Source organism: Lissotriton vulgaris, chromosome 5, assembly GCF_964263255.1.
Source record: "Lissotriton vulgaris chromosome 5, aLisVul1.2, whole genome shotgun sequence".
NCBI lineage: Eukaryota > Metazoa > Chordata > Amphibia > Caudata > Salamandridae > Lissotriton > Lissotriton vulgaris.
In genome coordinates, this window is record NC_141693.1 from 1,067,456,083 (window position 1) to 1,067,468,354 (window position 12,272).

Here is a 12,272-nt window from a genome sequence, read left to right on the forward strand (position 1 = left end):
CTCAACAAAGAACAGTGTTACCGAGACCTAACAAAAAGGGGATGATGAGGTTGAAATAAGCAATAAATGGCGAAATAGTCACAGTGCACACTGATAATAAAAAAAACATTGCAGTACTACAGGCTTCTTTGTGAGGCCGAATAGGCCCCAAAAAAAGAGCAAGTATTAGATTGCCTCTGAACAAGAAAAACCTTTTTCCGAGGCGTGGCTGTCATGAGAACATTCACCTATTTACCAGGCAGTGTCAATGAAAACAAGCTGCCGGATGAGTGACTCCAAAGGCGATATGGACTCTCTAATCGTCCACCCTGACCTGGGGGCGTGAAAGTTCTGAGGCAGAATACAGGTTTCTAGCGGGCTGAGAGCGTTGAGGGCGATGTGCCAGGCACGCTCCAACCCCCCTCCCGAGACCCATGGTGCAAGTAGCGCCCGTTTTTAAAGTGCTGAGATACTCCTGATTTTGGAGTTTTTTTGGAATGAGCAATTCGCTCTTCCATTTTTTCTAAAGCACTTTTTTCACCTTTTTTATTATTTTCACTTTCACGCCCCCAGGTCAGGGTGGACGATTAGAGAGTCCATACCGCCGGGGTATAGTCCTGATGAATGCCTTGGTAAATTGAAACCACCCATATCGCAGAAACATGTTGACTGACTTAAGTATTTCTTCTGAATTTAACCAATCCTAAACCTTGGCAACTAAATTCAGACACAAAATACTCTTCATTCGTGTCTTAGGGATCACTCATTAAACTTCTTTTTACTGATACCCTTTTAGGCACTTTTAATTTTAATTACCCTCACAACACGCCCCTCTTCACACAACCAGCTCCGCAGTCTTTCTGGCGTCGCAGCACACCAAAGAGGCACTCACTCGGCCTCTTTGGTGGGGCCCAGTGATGAAGCATGACACTGACTAGGTCGGTGTGTGAGGGCCTTCTTATCCACCCAAGTGAGTGTGTGATTCTTATCTATCTCGCTCCATTTTCGTGGCAGTTCTGAGACTGACTTGACCTCTCTTTTTTTGTTTACGTGCAGTCAATTTCGTCCATTGATTCCGGCAAGCCCTGGCCGACCCCGTCAATATTGTCTGAATATGAAGAACGCCCCCCAGGTTGGGAACTTTGTCTTGGGTGGGGACGTGGGGACCTTGCGTGTGATGGTGAGCGTGAGTGGGGGGTTGAGGATGCCTGCTGATCCGCAGGATCGATGAAGACACTGTCATCCATTGATGCCTGGATGCTCGGGAAGCGGAAGTGCCCTTCACTACTGTGTGAATAACTCTCCCTGGGTGAATGTGAATAACTCCCCCCGGATGAGTTTGAATAACTCCCCCCGGGTGAGTGTGAGTGCCGGCATGGGCAAGTGCATACCGGCGGAGACTCGAAGCCACTATCGTGCACCGATTCCGACCCTTCACTACCATATGAATAACTCTCCCCTCGTGAGTGTGAATACCCCCCCCCCGGGTGAGTGTGGGTGTGAGTGCCGGTGTGGGCAAGTGCATACCACGGGGGACACGACGCCACTATCGTTCACTGACTGTTCTTGAATCGAGAAGTTCGTCGGGTAGTTTATTCCGGGGCCATAGTCAGGACTGGGGGGCATATACCAATCCATAAGGAAGCCACTTAGTGGGGGTGGTGGTGGTGGGGTGTGAGGTGATTGTGGCTGGCGGATTGGTAAGCGTGAGTCGTGGTATGAGGAATCGAATGCCTGCGGCCCCATAAGAGTAACAAAGCCATCTTCGTTCATTAGTAATTGATCGTTGTCCCAGTTGAAGGTCGGGTTGGGGATCCAGTCAGCGTCGCAATAAAGCGGGTTAGGTCGGTGACATATGGGACGTGGGGACCTTGACTGTGATGGTGAGCGTGCGCACGTGCTCTGAGGTGCATGTGACTGTCTGGCGGGTTAGTGAGCACGGGCTCGGAGGTGCATGTGACTGGCGGGTTAGTGAGCACGGGCTCGGAGGTGCATGTGACTGGCGGGTTAGTGAGCACGGGCTCTGAGGTGCATGTGACTGGCGTGTTAGTGAGCATGGGCTCTGAGGTGCATGTGACTGGCGGGTTAGTGAGCACGGGCTCTGAGGTGCATGTGACTGGCGAGTTAGTGAGCACGTGCTCTGAGGTGCATGTGACTGGCGTGTTAGTGAGCATGGGCTCCGAAGTGAATGTGACTGGCGGGCTAGTGAGCACGGGCTCTGAGGTGAATGTGACTGGCGGGTTAGTGAGCACGGGCTCTGAGGTGCATGTGACTGGCGGGTTAGTGAGCGTGAGTGGTGGGTTAGTGCAGGGGGGGCCGCCGCACAGGGGGATGCCGAGTGATGCGATGAGCGTTGAGAATGGTGCGATCCTGAGCGTGGTGTAGAACATCTTTGGGACTGGCGACAAGGTCCCTCGGAGTGTCTGCGAGTAGGGCCAGTGTGATACCCCCTTTCCGTAAAATGCATCGGTGACATGAAGGGTTTCTTGTGCGAGCTTTGCTCGGTGCGCATGGTGTTGGTGCAGGCAGTCGGTGAGGTGCATGTGACTGGCGAGTTAGTGAGCACGGGCTCGGAGGTGCATGTGACTGGCGGGTTAGTGAGCACGGGCTCCGAGGTGCATGTGACTGGCGTGTTAGTGAGCATGGGCTCCAAAGTGAATGTGACTGGCGGGCTAGTGAGCACGGGCTCTGAGGTGAATGTGACTGGCGGGTTAGTGAGCACGGGCTCTGAGGTGCATGTGACTGGCGGGTTAGTGAGCGTGAGTGGTGGGTTAGTGCAGGGGGGGCCGCCGCACAGGGGGATGCCGAGTGATGCGATGAGTGTTGAGAATGGTGCGATCCTGAGCGTGGTGTAGAACATCTTTGGGACTGGCGACAAGGTCCCTCGGAGTGTCTGCGAGTAGGGCCAGTGTGATACCCCCTTTCCGTAAAATGCATCGGTGACATGAAGGGTTTCTTGTGCGAGCTTTGCTCGGTGCGCATGGTGTTCGTGCAGGCAGTCGGGCATGGAGCTGGACTGCGTCTGCTAGAGGGCATCATGGTGGCGCACATCGGATCTGGGGGTGAAGCGTGTCTCCTAGGGCTGGAGCACACAGGCGAGCCTGGGGGTGGAGTGTGACTCCTAGGGCTGGAGCACGGCCGACAGGGAGCCACGAACAGCGGGAGGGGTGACAGCGGGAGCCACGAACAGCGGGAGGGGGCGGAAGCCACGAACAGCGGGAGGGGGGCGGGAGCTACGAACAGCGGGAGCAGGCGACCTACCTCATCTTACTGTGCAGAAAAATGGCGTCCATAAGCTTCCGATATTTTTCGGATTTGGGGGCGTGGTTTTGCTGTCCTGAGTGACGGGCTACGTCACGAGCTAAAGAACAGCAAAAATGACGCCCCCAAATCCGAAAAAGACGGAGCCTATTCGGAGGGACGGCTCTCTCCTCCAATGACTGGCCTCCGTTTAGGAAGCCAGCCAATGGAGGGAGAGCCAAAAAGAGGGAGGGATAAAGCAGCCCTCTTACAGACATTAATTCTCGGATTCCGGTCTGCCTTCGGCAGACCGGATATTACCGAGACCTAAAAATGACTCTCAACAAAGAACAGTGTTACGCAAGAGGTAGTCAGTGGAAATGCGCCATATCGACTGAGATATGGCATTGCACTGCTCTCTCTAGCGCTGGCAAATAATCAGGATCACTAGCGCCACACACAACTTTGCCCCAAAGTGCAACAGTGTCTTTGTCATGTCTAGCATACTTTTTGTCTGGAAGGATTCACTCCCAGTGCAAAGACTAACTTTAAAACTTTTCCCACTTTTAATACATACTGTACACTGCAGCACACATGCAAAGTGGGAATTGTTAGGAGAAATTAAAGCATTTCTACAGTCTAATGGCAGCTTCAAAGAGGTGCTATTTTATGCTGCAAAGCACTGTCTACTATTCTTAGTAGATAGGGCTGTGAGTCAAAAACCATGGATAGTTGTATGGCAATGCCCATCTGCCCACACACAGCATGTCCGCCTGATGCAAAGTAATGCAAAGCAGTGATTTGCGTTCTTTCAGTCAGCTTTCCATGGCTAAACCAGTTTTACCCTGGAAAGTAAATACAAAATAAACATTTGGAGTAAGGTTTTATCGCTTTTGTGAAGCAAACACAGCTCAAAATGTTAGTAAATATCCCCCAGAGTTTGCAGAGAGCGGGAAACCAAAAAAAGAATGAGATATTAGTGTTCACAGTCCTAACCACTCCGCCTGCTTGTTTCCTAATGTTGTTTTTTTTCAATTATGGAATGGTCATTTGACACTGCGCTACCGAAGAGGCATTTCCTCTCTCCAACTCTTGAAACAGCCGCCAGGAAATGACCGCCTCGGGCAGACTTTCAGCTCCCAGCTCGGGTTCTAAACGGGACCAGCGCAGATTTGTAAAACAAAACACAGAATAAAAGTGCACGATGCTAGTCACTACATGAGGAATAAGTAAACATGCCCTTTCTTCCAAATGAACTTTCCAGAATGCACTTTTTGCAGTTTTCTGTCACCGAATTATATATGAATTAGTTAATGTTCTTGCACCGTCCGCACAGTAAGCAACAAAATAATCTCTATGAGCACCCAGTTATTGGCATGGCAGACTAGTGAACTGAGGTACAGGGAAATAATATGATTTGTCCAGGATCACGCAATGTGCCCATGTGAGGAATCTGAGGATTCAAAACAACGCCGAAAGCTTCATATTCCCTGCCGCTGTGTCACGGACTGTTACAAAACTCCTCCAAAAACCCCACTTGACAACCATAAAGAAAAACACCAAGACGTACTTCATGTAAAAGGTCTGGCAACAGCTTCACTCGAACAAAATGCTACCATAAAATGTGTTTTCCCAAAAAGGGAAAAGAAAAAAATGCATATTACATTGTTGATTGTAATCAAAAAGAGCTTCGTTTGGTAGAGAAGCGTCGGTTCTGCTCTGCTGGGGATGATGGAGAGAAGCTGGTCTGTTTTCCTCACAGAAATTCCGGTTGACCTTTTACTAACGTTTCGTCTGGGTGTCATTTCAACCTATGGTTTCCCGGACTGGAGCTCTATCGGCACAATGTGAAGATTAATGAACATGCTGCTAGGTAAAAGTTCACCTGAGAACAGGCTATTGGTACCATGAATCGCAAATAACCAAGTTCAACGTGAAACTGAAATAAAATGGGGTTTTCACCACAACAATTCACTGGATTCCTGAAACACCTGCAGCCCAGATGGGTTCCACAAACTATTTATAACTTTTTAACTTCAATTTCAAAGGGAGTCTTCATTTCGCACGCTCTTTCTGTCGACCCACACGCTAACATACGATATATGTTCAACATTTATAAAGAATGTGTGCAGTTTGGTCCACTAAAAGGTACGGACAGCTTAACAGATACAGCGATGGCCGCAAAAGACGACACTTAACTAACACAACCATCCCCCCGGTTAGATTCTTAAGAGCTGAACTGACGCTCAGAATGACCAGCTTGAACTTCCGCTTCTGGCATACCTCTTGCCACACCGATGTGGTGATGAGAACTTCTAAACTGTCTCCTTCTGTTTTTGGACCGGAAATAAGTGGCTGTGTGTTTCAGACCCACTATCGGGTGCAAGTTTCTTTTTAATGTCAAGGTTCCTAGTATGCCAGAAGCCCACGCGCTCCCCCTCCCAAGACCCCGTATCTCTCTGAAAGCAGCCCCCACCTTGCCACAGAAGGGCCCGTGGGCGTGGGTTGCGTCTTTCTGTAACACAACAGACTAACTAACAGCACCGCTCTCTCGTTTCAAGGGTCAAGTCTGTAAAACCTCTGTCCCACTCCCCACCTGTGGGTCACGCTCGATATAACAGTGAGAAACAAAAGAGGGGGTTCGGGTTAGAAGGACAGACAGACAGGCAGGGCCCACGCCCCGAAGTAACACCGTGTACGTAGCGGGTTCATCCCGTTCACGCGGGGCAAGAGGTGTGCGCCGGGAGTCCCAAACTCTCGGTCCCCAGGTGAGTCCACTCCGGGCCCTCCTTTACAACTGCAGCGTCAATTGTATACTGCATGCAGCCAGTCTCAGCGCTGCAACAACTGAAACAAAGCCTGCGCTTATTGCCTTTAATAATATCTTCATGTGAATCATATCCCCTAAAACTCCGGTATAAGTAAGTCTAGCAGAGTAAACAAGAAGTCAATACTGGGGGAGGGGTATGGACAATATGAAAGCATGAAGCAGTTACATAAAAGTAACAGCAGCTACTCGCTTCCTACCTGCTGGCGTCTCTTCCGCACGGCGGAGCCCCTCCAGCGCCCGCGGTGAAGGCTTCCTTGGTGCCCCTATAAATACTTGGCCAAGTGAAGACCCATCGATGAGCCGGTCCCGGGGGCTGCCGCGCTCCTCTCCTTGTCTCCGTCCCCTGTTGTCAGAGATGGCCACCCAGTTTCCTTCCCCTCACTCTCTCCTTTCCTCATCATTTCCTGGATGTCACTGAAATGAGAAACATTTTCCTACCCGCGCAGAAGAAGCAGGCTGCTTACTTCATTCACCACAGGCGGAAGCATTCTTCATTTAAGGGGGAGCGTCGGCGTTAGCAGCGCCGGTGCCCTCCGTTCTCGCTCTGGGCGCTGCAGGAGGGGGCATTAGGCACCAAATGACAGCCGGGAGCTCAAGACAGCAGCCCCTCTGTGTTCAAACAAAGGCCGGGTGTAGAATGACAGTCAGAGTACAAAGCACCCGGCGCAGCAGAAGGACGGCCTTAACTGCGGACTGTTATACGGCCCCATAAATATTCTGCTGCACGGGCTCGGCAGTGCGCGTGCCAAATGTAGATTACGAGCGGGGTATAGCAAAAAATGCACCGCGAACGCCGTTTCCGCTGCTCTTTGTGTTTGTGTGTGACATACGGGGACTATGCAGTATCTAGCCTCGGTGTAAACCAATTAAGCGAGGGTTGCCACCTGGCCGCTTTTCTACCGGCTTGATCGGTATTTTAATGTCCTTGCCGGTTCAAAATTGCAAGGAGATCACCTAAAGGCGGTATTTTTGTCCTCCCATCACTACATACTTTAAACAAAACAATTTTGGAAAACACACTTTTGAATGTATTCCTCAGCTGCCATAATGACCCATTGCTTGCCATTGGCTTTGTAATTCGTAACTCACATTTGCTTGCGTTCTATTTCTTTGCTTTATTTGTTTTGGGCTGTCCATCTTGAGTTGTCCCTTCCCTTGCCCAAATCCTATTTACTGTATTCTTCCACCAGTACTAAATTTCTCTAAACATATCTTTAAATCCTGTTCTTATCTTGTCACAATTGCTCTCATGGCAAATGCCAATTGCCAATAAAATGCATGAGTAGTATAAGCTGATACCATTAATCCCCATTCATGACCGGAAAAGTGACAGGTCCCCCCCAGGGACCCCCTCCCCCCTCAGTGTGACCGGAAAAGTGAGTGGTTTGTCTGGAAAAGTTGACATGCATGGCCGGAAAAGCTGCCTGTCCTTAAATGTGACAGGCCTCAAGACCCTGGAAATACAAAGGGTGCAGCATGGGGTCCTCAAGGGGGGGCGTGCAGGGGGCGGTGCTTCTTTTGGAGTCCTCGGCGAACCATAGCCCTATGATGCGTGTATGACATAGTTGTGGAGTAGAGGGTACGCCCTTTTTTGGGGGCTGTTTAGGATACATAGAAGGCCTCCTTAGGAGTATTGTACAGCAACCGGAATCCTGAATACGCCGCAGTTCCCACAGCAAGAAAAAAAGAAAAAGGAATGAAGCGATACAACCCCGTCGTGAAAGGCCCTATGTGGGGTGGGTCCCAGACCACTATCAATAGATATTACAGCTGCTTGCCACCCCCGGTGGTGGATGAGAATGCTCAACAAGAATCACCTGGGGATCAGGGCTGCGACGTTACTGGTTTTGACGCTGACCTGTCTCGGAGTATGGAAACCACTCAGCCCAAGGCTTGCGACTGTTGTATATCCCCTATTAAGGGCGATAGCAGCGGGAGTGAAGGCTCTTGTAATGACAGCGCGTCTGAGGGATTCAAATTTGTGGAGTTGGACAGCTTGGGAGATCCGGTAGTTCTGTCTGCCACACCCATCTATGAAGACCTTGGTTTTCAGGAGGATGCGAATCCCGAGAAGGACGTCGTGCAGCCGTCGGGTACACCAGTCGAAGATGATGGGTTTTCGGAGGACATTAGCGACTCTCAGGATTTCAGAGCGACCGCCGAGGGATGCACCTACGGCATAACCGCTGTTAAAAAAGCTGTAGAACATCCTAAAACACCCATCTATGAAGACATGGATCTTCGTGAGCAGACGGCTGTTGAGAAGGTCGTTCTGCAACAACCTGGTACAAGCGTCGAAGATGATGGGGCTTCGCAGGACATTAGCGACTCTCAAGATTTCAGAGCGGCCGTAGAGAGCTGTGAAATCTTGAGAGTCGCTAATGTCCTGCGAAGCGTCGAAGATGATGGGGCTTCGCAGGACATTAGCGACTCTCAAGATTTCAGAGCGAGCGCAGAGAGCTGTGAAAATGCGGAGGTTAGTAAGAAAACTGTTATGCACCGTCTGGTATGTACTGTTGTATTTTATTTCTCCAGCTAAATTAATGATCCGTCAATCTTTCTTCTTTTACCCCCTAGGGCGGAACCCCAAAAAGAACAAAGGTCGGGGAGTCTCCTACAAAAACGGACAGCGTGAATTTTTACTGTCTATGTTGTGCAAACCAGACTGAAAGTTCCACAAGTCAAAGTGCTGATGTTCCTGTGAAGCGGGCCGTTGCCTCTAAGAGAGACGCTGTTGTAAAAGAAGTTCATGCAATATCCTACGACGATTTGAAGTCTGTTAAAGGTTTCATAGTGGCTGTGGTGCAAACGTGTGTCAAACATGACTATTACGATCTTTGTTACGGACATAAGGTGACTGATCCTCAGCAGGACGCGCATGATTGTCTGCTCGATGCATACAGAGACAGGGTAACCCGTTTTATATGTAGTGTGTTAGACCCTCACAGGGTGTATAAACTGCTAAGGGTTGTTTACGGGTAGGCAGCTGAAAAGAAATATGTTCACCCTGCTATGGTTAAGATCATCACGGCGACACTCGCGGAAGCCCAACACGACCCTCATCCCGATTTAAAACTGCTGTGTATGCGGGCGGTGTGCACGGTTAATGATAGAAAGATGATAGAAAGACTCATAGAAAGACGAGTGTGTAAGCTGTATAAAAAAAATATAAGAATAAGGCCGCTGGCTCCTCGAAGACTATTTTAAATAAATAAATAATGTCACACCTAACGGACCCTGATAGCATGTTTTTTAGAATGAAGTAGTAGAATGTTACACCTCGAGGTGACTAGGGTTTATGCAGTTCTTACACCGTTTACTGTGAAAATGTAAAATAACTTCTGTTTATGATTTGTTAAGATTCACTATTTTTAAATAAAATGTCCTTACGCAGAACAAGTGTCCTTCATTGGCTGTGGTGTAGCTGTTGATATCATGCCGGGGGAGCGGTTAAGAAAACTTTATTATGATACTGACAGGGTGGGCGGCTTGGGAAGCGCCGAAGCTCTGTATAGAAGGGCTGTAGCTGAAAACAAGCATGTAACAAGAGCCCAGGTCAAGACGTAGCTTTCAGGAGAAGAGGCGTATTCCCTCCATAAACCAGTCAGAAGACGTTTTAAGAGACGCCCAACAATCGTTAATGCACAATTAGATTATCAGTGGCAGGCTGATATCATAAGCCTTCAAGATATAGCAAAACATAACAACGGCGCCCAGTATATATTAACAATCATAGACGTATTGTCCAAGTACGCCTACGCAGAAGCGTTACACGCTAAAAGTGGTACGAGTGTCACGGCCGCTTTTAAAGACATCTTCGCTAGGGGTCATATTCCTCAAAAACTACAAACAGACGCTGGCAAAGAATTCTTAAACAAGACATTTCAGAAATTATTAAACCATCATGGTGTTCAACATTTTGTGACACACACGGAGGTAAAAGCTGCTGTTGTAGAACGGTTTAACAGAACTTTAAAGTCTAAGATGTGGAGGTACTTTACGGCCAGCAACACCTACAGATACGTGGATGTTCTTAAGGCTTTTTTAGATGTATATAATGCCAGTTATCACCGGACCATCAAAACAGCCCCCGCAGAGGTGACTCCTAGTAATGTTTTAACTGTATGGAGAAAGGTGTACGGGCGCAATTTTGCTACAAAGGTCAAGAAGCCTATTTTTAAAAAAGGAGAGCACGTCAGGATTTCAAAATTGAAAGTTGTCTTCACGAAGGGCTACCAGCAGACATTCAGCGACGATATATTTATAGTGGAAAGTGTGGAGCTCAAAGAGGGTCTGTATATTTACAGGTTAAAGGACTACGCTGGGGAAGAGGTGTCGGGTATCTTCTACAAGGAAGAGCTACAATCGGTACCTGATGAGCCGAACCGTGTGTATAGGGTTGAAAAGGTTCTGAAAAGGCTGGGTCGAGGGGTTAACAGTCAGGCATATGTCAAATGGAGGGGCTGGCCTGAGAAATTTAACAGTTGGGTGTTGGCCAGCTCTCAGAAGGGCGTGTGAGCTAAGGCCTTGTTACAAGCAGCGGAGAAGATGGAGACGAAGCCCTTTTATATCACCTTGCCATCCAACTCTTCTAAGGTCATGTTCCCCGACAACCAGATTTCTAACTACATCGTGAAATTGGCAAAGCTGGTGGACCTGAAAGGGGATTGAGAGGTGGCCCTAACAGAAATAAAATACCCTAGAACCTGGAATACCTTGACATCGAGCGAAGCAAAGTTTTTCATAAAGCGTGAGGACAATGTGAACATGCACTCCGGCATCCCGTTTGGCTACTACCCATCAGTTGCAAGTGTTGTCGACGCCATCAACAAATCCATAGCCGCCCTCGAAGGATATGCGAATATTCAGTTGACGCTAGATCACGTCAGAAGGAAGGTGTTTCTTAAAGCCCCAAATCGAGGCACGTCGTTTAACTGCTCCGGTAAATTAAAAAGGATTTTAGGCACAGTGATAAATGCGGCTTCGAAAGGCCTGGCGGAACAGGATCAATCTTGTCCCGATATTAACAGAGGGTTCTATACGCTCTATGTATATAGCAATATAGTAGAGGCCCAGAGGATTGGCGATAGCTACTCGCCGCTGTTAAGATGTGTCCAGGTACAAGGTGAAAATAATGGGATGGTCAATATCCAGTTTCATAAACCCGACTACGTCGCAGTTTCTAAAAATCATTTTGACACTATTTCAATTATGATCTACGATGATCAGTCTGAGCCGGTTGTGTTTAAATACGGGAAAGTTATTGTCAAGCTTCATTTAAGACCGAGACGCGACAGCGGCTACTAAGCAGGCATCATGGTTGTCGTGAAAACATACGGTGACCCTTCTATGTACCGGGACTATTACAGAAACCAAGCCGGCTATGAAGGGCCGCCGTATTTTCAAGGATCACCGGTTATGTACGGGGCTGGTTTAGGGGGATTCTTCAGGAGACTGTTTAGAAGAGCGATGCCCTTCCTGAGAAGAGGCTATGAAATTCCAAAACCGCATATTAAGACAGCAGCTACGAGCATTGCCGGGGATGTAGTGGGGTCTGTTACTTCGGCAGTTGCAGAGCGCATGAACAAGCAGCCGCAAGAAGGATCAGGGCTGGTGTACGCAACGCGTGCGCGTGTTAAAAGGAAGTATCGCGCTTCTAGCCGCAGGGACCCGCTGGCCCCCTATACAAAAATGAAGGAGCTCTTCAAAACGCACTCAGAAAAGAAGAGCTCCAAGACGGAAGAGAGCTGTGAAGAAGAAGCGAAATGTCTCTAAAGTGAATATTTTTTAAAAAGCCTCGTAAACTAAACCATGGCCTTTGTACATTGAGCATCTGGTGAGTGCGCCAAATCCGAGTTAGACTTGTTCACTCTAAAACCAACGCAGACAAGCATCGAAAACAGCTTCCTCATGGAGGTATCGCCTTGAGCCACATTGACGCCTCTGGCACCTATAGAGTTTTATGTGTCAGGGTCCACCGATATGTATTTGGATCTCAACAACACGTTGCTGCATCTCGTCTGTAAAATCACGAAAGTGGATAGGTCCGACATCGCAGCAGCCGCTAAAGTGGCTACGATCGCTTATCCCATAGCTACAATGTTTAATCAGGTGGACATCACCCTGGGCGATCGGCTCATCACACAGAACGACAACATGTACGCCTACAGAGCCTACCTCAAGAGTATTCTAAATTACAGCAGCGACGCCCTTGACACACAGC

General features: G+C 48.7%; 1 protein-coding gene across 1 annotated transcript in view; it reads right to left on the bottom strand.

The window, feature by feature from the left end:
* Positions 1 to 6,535, bottom strand: part of ITPRIP (inositol 1,4,5-trisphosphate receptor interacting protein) — a 184,205-nt gene extending 177,670 nt beyond the window's left edge. Inside the window, exon 1 of the mRNA XM_086922754.1 lies at positions 6,247 to 6,535. The gene's annotated coding sequence lies outside the window, so the exon portion shown is untranslated. The remainder of the gene's footprint in view (positions 1 to 6,246) is intronic.
* Positions 6,536 to 12,272: the final 5,737 nt, after the last annotated feature.